Source organism: Myotis davidii, unplaced genomic scaffold (assembly GCF_000327345.1).
Source record: "Myotis davidii unplaced genomic scaffold, ASM32734v1 scaffold513, whole genome shotgun sequence".
NCBI lineage: Eukaryota > Metazoa > Chordata > Mammalia > Chiroptera > Vespertilionidae > Myotis > Myotis davidii.
In genome coordinates this window covers 2,717,417-2,726,111 of record NW_006284436.1, presented here as the reverse complement: position 1 = coordinate 2,726,111, position 8,695 = coordinate 2,717,417, and the positions used below count along the sequence as shown (strand labels likewise).

The 8,695-nt window shown below is 34.5% G+C and overlaps 1 long non-coding RNA gene across 1 annotated transcript in view; it reads left to right on the top strand.

Annotated features, from left to right (window-relative positions):
• LOC102762207 overlaps nucleotides 1-8,078 on the top strand; it is a 210,063-nt gene extending 201,985 nt beyond the window's left edge. The window contains exon 4 of the long non-coding RNA XR_001515944.1: nucleotides 7,883-8,078. This is a non-coding gene — a long non-coding RNA (uncharacterized LOC102762207). The remainder of the gene's footprint in view (nucleotides 1-7,882) is intronic.
• The last annotated feature ends 617 nt before the right edge of the window (nucleotides 8,079-8,695 follow it).

The following is an 8,695-nucleotide window of genomic DNA, read 5'->3' as shown; positions in this document are numbered from 1 at the left end:
ACAATGTACCTACCTATATAGTTTAAGTTTAAAAAATTTGGCTCTCAAAAGAAATTTCAATCGTTGTACTGTTGATATTTGGCTCTGATGTTAATGAGTTTGCCGACCACTGACCTAGGGGATTTGAAGAACATTAAAAGACAAGTCACCTGTCCAAAAATCCCATCTTCCTACAAGTTTGTCTGAAATTTTCCAGTGTTAGTGTTTTCCCTTGGGTAACTATAATTCTAAATGTTAATTTGTCACTTCGTGGATGGGGTAGGTAATAAGTTATGTTATTCATACATATTAGCATTGCTACTCTTTCTAAAGTAGCATGGAATGTGGCCTGGAGGCCATGTAACCTAGGACAAAGGAGTTTTGCTAAGAAAGAAGAGAGAAAATGCTAAGTATGAAGTGTAGTGGGGGTAATCTGCTAAAGTAGGGCTGATGCAAATGGGAATAAACTGAATTATGCCAAAGGAGATGAAGAAGCAGAGCTCCGCGTGGAATTAAAGTGTGGGCACAGTGGGCAGGGGCACACAGGGAGCTGAGGGAACAATGAGAGAGGAAGGCAAGGGACAGTTTTCTGTCCGCTGTGTGTTCACCCAAACCTCCATCTCTGGAGGATCTTAAAGCCGAGACTATAAATGCAAGTCTTCCTATCACTGAGTGACAGTGGAGTAACGTTTTTATGAAGTTTGAAAATCAACTAGAGTAATGTGTGGCCCAAGACAGTGTTTATGTTGAATTTTAATAAGAAACATATCAATGCTTTGAAACAGAAATACTTAACTTTTCAAATATTGTTAATGTAAGTTAGTAGCACTTGCACTTCTGAAGTGATTTAAGCTAAAACCTACACTAAGACTCTTGGGATGCCCTGTTATCTAGATGCAGTAACTTGGTTTTCACGTGTTAGCAAGTATCTTTTGAGAGCCTATGATGTATATACCTTTTAACTTTATATGTATTGTCTTTGGGGGAGGATATTTACAATTTTGATGTGATCAACGTTCTTAATTTTTATGATATATGTATGGGAGAGTTACAGGGGCTGTGATGTGTCTGAGAAATTCTTTAGTATCTTAAAATCATAAAGTTATTCTTCTACAGTTTCCTTTAAAAGTTGTAAAGTTTTGCCTTGAATATTTAGGTGTTCAGTCCTTCTGGAATGGACTGTGTTGGTGTGATGCAGGCTCATAATTAACTTTTTGATTACATCGCCGGCTTATTGTTCTGCTTCTTTTTTTCTCCTTTTCAATGCCATCCATTTCTGTAATTGCTAAATTTCTGTATATATTTGGAATTGTTTCTGGACTGTCTGTCTTATTCAATCTGTGTAATTGCCCTGCTTACATCAGTATTACCCTATTCTAATTGCTATGGTTATGTGAATTTTGCCTTCCCCTTTCCCTCCATCCCTCCCTCCCACCCTTCCTTATTCCTTCTTTCTTCCTTTCATCCACTTCATTGAAGAATGTTTAGATACAATAGAACAATAAATGCCCTCATTATAAGAGTTCAATAATCATGACAAATACATACACTTGTATAATCACAATGCCAATCCAGATATAAAACATTCCCATCACCCCTGAACGTTCCCTTACACTCCTTTATAGTCACAACACCCAACCCTACTCAACAACTGGCTTGTTCCTGTCGCTATAGATTAGTTTTGCTTTTTCCAGAACTTCATATATATGGAGTCATATAGCATATACTTATTTTTTGTCTGGGTTCATTTGTTAAGTATTATATTTCTGGGGTTTGTCCACATTGTTGCTTGTTATTACTGAGAAATACTCTAGTGTATGAAGATACCACAATTCTTTTTTTCCCTTTTCCTTTGTGGACATTGGCTTTTTTCAAATTTGGGGATTTTTTTTCCATATGCTTTTATTGTGGTAAAATATACATAACATAAAATTTTAACTATTTTTAAATATATAATTCAATGGCATTAAATGCATTCACAATATTGTACAACCCTCACCACTATCCATTTCCAGAAAATTTTCATCATCTTGAACAGAAATCCCACATGTATTAAATAAAACTCCCCATTTCTCCCTTCCCCTAGCCCGTGGTAACTTTATTACATATTCTGTATCTATGAATTTGCCTATTCTGGGTACTTCATACAGGTGGATTCATACAATATTTATCCCTTTGTGTCTGGCTTATTTCACTTAGCATGTTTTCATAGTTTATCCATGTTGTGGCATGTATAAGAGTGTCATTCCTTTCAAACATGAATAATATTCCATTGTATGTATATACCACATTTTGTTTATCCATCCATCTTGATGGATATTTGGGTTGTTTTTAATCTTTTGGCTATTTTGAATAATGATGCTATGAACATGGGATACAAGAATCTGTTTAAGCCCCTGCTTTCAATGCTGTTGGGTGTATACTTCGGAGTGGAGTTGCTAGGCTATGTGGTAATTCTCTATGTTTCTCTCTTTGAGAAATTACCATATTGTTTTTTACAGTAACTGCAACATTTCCAACAAGAATATACAAGGGTTCCAATTAGGGGTATTTTTTCTTTGTTATTTTATAAAACCATTTAGTGGTGTGAAGTGGTATCTCCTTTTGGTTTTGATAGGCATTTCCCTTATGACCAGTGATGGTGAGCATCTTTTCATGTGCTTTGGCCATTTAAATATGGGGAACATGGCTATTAAAGTCCATCATCCCTTTTTGGAGTGAGTTGTTTTAGTTTTTGGAGTTGTAGGAGCTCTTTCTATATTCTGCATGCTAACCCTTTATTTTATATGTGATTTGCTAGTATTTTCTTTCATTATCTGGGCTGCCTTTTCAGTCTCTTGACAATGTCTTTTGTTTCACAAGTTTTACATTTTTATAAACTCCAATTTATCTATTTTTGTTCTTGCCTGTGCTTTTGATTTCATAGTCAATAAATTATTGCCAAAGTCAATGTCATGAAGATTTCCTCCTAAAGTTTTTGTTTAAGGGTTTCTTAGTTTTAGCTCTGTAATTTAGACTTTGACCCATTGTGAGTTAATTTCTATATATAGTATAAGGGTCAACTTGCTTCTTTTGCTTGTGAAAATCCAGTTTTCCCAGCATCAGTTATTGGAAAGACTTCCTTCCCTGTTGAAAGATCTTATCACCCTTGTTGAAAATCAGTTGACCATACATGCAAGGGCTTGTTTCTGGACTTTTTATTCCATTTCATTAGTCATACGTATGTCCTTATGTCAATGCCACACTGTTTTCATTACTATTGCTGGAGGTATTTAGAATAATCAATGAACATTCTCTTCAGGTCGTTTTGGGGTACATGTCTTTTTTTACTTTGGGGTAAATACTTACCAGTATAATTACTGGATTATATGCTAAGTGTATGTTATGTTAGGCTCCATTTAAAACTTATAAACCATTTCCAAAGAGCTTGTTACCAGTTCACACTCCCAACAGCAATATATGGGCATTCAATTGCTCCACATGTAAGCCAACAGTTAGTGTTATAAGCCTTTAAAAATTGTAGCCATTTGCCCTAGCCAGTTTGACTCAGTGGATAGAGCATCAGCCTGCAAACTGAAGGGTCCCTGGTTTGATTCTGGTCAAAGGCATATACCTCGGTTGCAGGACTCCTGCAGGAGACAACTAATCGATGTGTTTCTCTCACATCACTATTTCTCTCTGTCTTTCCCTCTCTCTTCCATTCTCTCTAAAAATCAATGGGAAAATATCCTTGGGTGAGGGTTACCAAAACAGAAAAATTGTGTCCATTATATTTTAAATTTGGTGTTATAATATTATGATTTTATTTGTATTTCCCTGATCACTAGTAATTTTGAGCATGTTTTCATATGCTTATTGGACATTCATGTCTCTTCATTTGAGAAATATCTGTCCAAACATTTTACAAGTTTTTAGTTGGTTTGTCCTCCTGCATGCCCCCTACTAGGGATTGAGCCAGAAACCTGGGCATATGACCTTGACTAGAATCTAACCTGGGATCCTTCAGTCAACAGGCCGATGCTCTATCCACTGAGCCAAACAGGCTAGAGCTGTTATATATATACTTGATACAAGTCTTTGTCAGATATGTGTATTATAAATATTTCCCAATCATCAGCTTGTCCTTTTGATTTCTTAATCGTCTCTCAAAAACAGAAGTTCTCTCTTTTTAAAAATGTTTTCATTTTGAAATAATTTCAGACTTACAAAGAAGTTGTCAAAAAATAACAGAGTTTCTATATACCTTTCATCCAGCTTCCCTAAATGTTAACATCTTATATAATTACAATACCATTATCAAAACCAGAGAACTCACTGGGCAATACTTCTAATCTACATTACTAACATTTTATTGAATGTCCCACTAATGTCCTTTTGCTAATCCATGATCCAGGAGTTTATTAGAAGTTAATTAACTTTTTTAATGTTTTCTGAAAACAAGGTTTGTTTTCATTGATTTTTCTCTCATGTGTGTATGTGTTTAATTTTATTAATTTTGGTTTTTACTTTATTCTTCCATTCACTTACTTTGAGTTACTTTTCTTTTCTTACTTTGCTAATATGGAAAATTAGATAATTGATTTTAAAACTGTCTTCACTGATATAATTATGTAAAACAATACATTTCTTTCTAAATAATGTTTTAGCTTCACCTTATACTTTTTGATATGTAGTGATTTTTATATAATTCTTTTAAAAATATTTAATAATGTATTTTGTGATATCTTCTTTGATTTGTGGATATTTAGAAGTCCCTTGTTTAATTTCAAAATATTTGGGTATTCTCCAGATTATTTTTGGTATTGATTTCCTATTATTTTTATGTATGTATGAGAATATATACTCTGAGACTTTGATCCTTCTAAATGTTTCAGCTTAGCTCATAGTCTAGCATGGTGGATGTTTTATGTGTACTTATAAAGAATGGGTCTACTGCTATCGTTGGTACATTGTCCTATAAATGTCAACTAACAGAAGTTGCTTTATACTTTTGTTTGGCTTTTATGCCTTTGTGGATTCTATATATACATTAAAATTAATTACAAAGAGGTGAATGATAAAATCTCCAACTACAATTGTGAATTTTTATATTTCCTGTAAGTCTGTGAGTTTTGCTTTATGTATTGTAAAGCTCTGTTAATAGATGCTGTGCACACATTAAGAATGATTATATACTCTGGATGCATTTGTCATTTTCAGCATTTAAGTGTCCTGCCATATTTCAGATAATATTTTTCATACTGAAAACTACTTTGTTATTAATAGAGCTATCTCAGTGTTTGTATGATTTATCTTTTTTCCTCCTTTTACTTTTAACTGATGTCTTTGTATTTAAATTTGTTCCATTTATAGCATGTAGGTGCTTCTTGCTTTTAAAATGTTGAGCAATCTCTGCCTTCTAATGGAGTGTTTAGCAAATATGCATGTAATAAAATTATCAGTATATTTGGTTTTTATTCTACCATCTGGCTGTTTGCTTTCTATTTGTACTATTTTTTTCTGTGTTTACATTGTCTTTTCTTGCCTTCTTAATGATTCATTTAGTAGCTTTAGTATTCCAACTTATCTTTTTATTCTAGGGTTTACAATAATAATGTTCAACTTAGATGGTATGTCTTTAATATTACTTCCGATGAAGTCTCACCTTCACACAGTATGCATCCATTCCCGTCATCATCCTTTGTACTATTACAAAGTATCGTATAGCTTATTTCTACATATTTATAAAATGCATAATGCATTTTTTAACAGCCAATTATCTTTTAAAGAAATTTTAAGAATAAGGAAAAGCCTTCATACACATATTTTTATAATTCCCATAGTTACCGTTTTCAGTGTTTTTTATTTCTTGGTCTAAATCTGAGTGTGTGTGTTTTTTAAAACATTATTGTTTAGCATGAGAAACTTCCTTTAACATTTCTTGTAGTGTGGCATTGATTGCAATAAACTCAGTTTTTGCTTTTTTAGAAATGGCCTTATTTAACCTTCATTTGTGAAGAATATGTTCACTGGATATAGAGTTGTGGGTTGACACTTTTTCCCTTTTAGCATGTTAAATATGTCATTTCACTGTGCCCTGTCTTGCATCATTTCTGATCTGTGGTCATTCTAATCTCATCCCTCTGGGTATGATGAGGCTTTGTTTTCTAGCATCTTTTAAGATTTTTCTCTTTATTACTGGCTTTCAGCAACTTAAATATGATGTGCTGTGGTTTCTTTTTACTTATTCTGTTTGGAGTTTGTTGTTCATCTCAAATCTGTGGGGTTTATAATGTACAAAAATTAGAAAATTTTAGCTATATTTTTTAGTTTTAGAAACTCATTTTTTCCAGATTGCCTTTTTTAAACCTCTCTTTTCAAATTGGTTTATTACCTAACATAGTTCATGGGGTTTAATTTTTCTATCTGTTGTACTTGCTAAATCCCATTATGATTTTTTATTTATAATTCTCCTCCTCCTTGTCTTCCTTCTCCTCTTCCTTTTCCTCCTTTGTATTGATTTTTTATTTTTTGCCATGATAAGACTTGATACTCTATTCTATAGAATAATTGTTTGGGGCAAATTTAAATTTTGTCTTTGCTAAGACTCTGTGGGTATCACTAATCCCAGAGCAGATATTATGCTTGTTATCTGCTTGAAATCTCTTTCTTAGAAGTGGAGTGTGAATTCTAACTCCATATCTCCCACTGCCTAGACTTGGGTTTCCAATTTTGTGTGGATAAATCTTATATCATATGTTATTCAGAGCGGTTAGTTGGATTCCACGTCAGGTTCTCCCAGTCTCAGAGCCTTACTCAGGAGGTCAAGGTCACTTCATTGTGTCTAAGGGCCTTGATCTTAAAACTTCCTCCCCTGGGTATTTATTTTATAACCGAATCTGCTGCCCCTATACCAGTAGGCCGCTTTCCTTTTATTTTCATACTTAGCTATGGTTTTGAATTTTTTTTTCTGTTTTAGAAAGCTGCAAGCTTTCCTTTCCTACTTTCAAACTCATGCATGTGTGGTCTATTACTGCATAATGTTTGCAGTGGTTAGACTTTCTTTCATGAGCTATATTAACCGAACTTCTTACATGTCTTCATTATTAAATATGAATAGAAAACCAAAGATCGTGAAATATTTGAAGAATGAAGTATGACAAGAGATTGATTCTAACATAAACAAAGTTTTCAAAGGAAATAGAGATATTAAATAATAAATAAAAAACAGACAAAAACCTTTATTTATTTACTCAGAGACATATAAGTTAATACTGCATTCACAGCACCACAGAGTCCTATGAGAAAGATTTAGAGAACAATAATGAGATCTTGATGATTACAATAACCTGCCAAAGCAAAAACAAACTGCAGTTGAAAAATTGAGTTGAAGGATTTAAAGAAAAACATTTCCAAGATACCTTTCTCTGTAAAGTAGAATGGAAATAAGTAGAGACAAAAATATGACAGAAAAGATAAGCGACACAAGACTTATGCAAAAGGCCTAACAGTCAAGCATAGAAGTTATAGAAGGAAAAGATAGAGGAAGTGAATGAAAACTATCAAAGAAATAATGGAACATGATTTCGAAGAGCTAAAAGATATGATAATTGATAAATGGAAAAATCATTGTTAAATTTCAGAACACTAAGGATAAAGAGCACTTGCAAAGACTAAATAAATAAATAAATCAGATAAGTGTGATACCTCTGTAGGATTGACCTTCTATCATTATAGTAAATTATAGGTTATAGGAGAGACGTACTTTCAAAGTTCTGATGAAAATTATTTTCAACTTGGAATTCTATACTCTGCCAAAGTCTGAAAAAAAATGTAAGACCAAAGTAAAGATATTTTAAGACATGAAACAGGTAGACATCTGTTCCACACAATGACCCATTCTTTTTTTCTTTTTTTTTTCTAGGTCAGCGATGGAAAACAGCCTTTGCTTAGATGTATCCAGCTAAGCTAAAGAGAATTGCATTTCTCTGTCTCCCTTGCAGCTATGGATGGCTAATGATCAAGTTCTGTCCAATGACTTATAGTAGACTAGAGGCCTGGTGCATGAAATTCATGCACAAGAGAGAGGGGTCCCTCAGCCCCGGCCTGCACCCTCTCAAATCCAGGACCCCTCAGAGTATGTCCAACTGCCAGTTTAGAGGATAATAGTATTGGGCGTAGGATTTGCCCATAACCGGCAGTCAGACATCCCTCTCACAATCCAGGACTGCTGTCTCCTAATCGCTCGCCTGCCTGCCTGCCTGATCACCCCTAACCACTCTGCCTGCCTGCCTGCCTGATTGCCCCTAACTACTCGCTTGCCTACCTCATTGCCCCTAACCCCTATGCCTGCCTGCCTGATTGCCCCTAACTGCTTGCCTGCCTGACTAATCACCCTTAACCGCCTCTGCTTTGGCCCCCACCATGGCGGCTTCGTCCAGAAGGACGTCCGGAATGACATCTGGAAGGTCGTTTGGCTATTTGGTCTAATTAGCATATTACACTTTTACTATTACAGATGTGTTGTGAAGGGGCTGCAAGGAGATATTCATAAAAGAGAGAGATTGTTTCCTGCTTATTATTTCTTCTGATTTGTAGGCATGATAGCTGGAGTTCTAACATTCATTTTGACTTTATTGGATTCCTTGAGAATGAAAGCCATGGAGGAGGATAATGAAAAAGAAAGATGAAAACCATGTTTCTGATGCCAAATCAGCCCACCGTGGCCCCTCTGTAC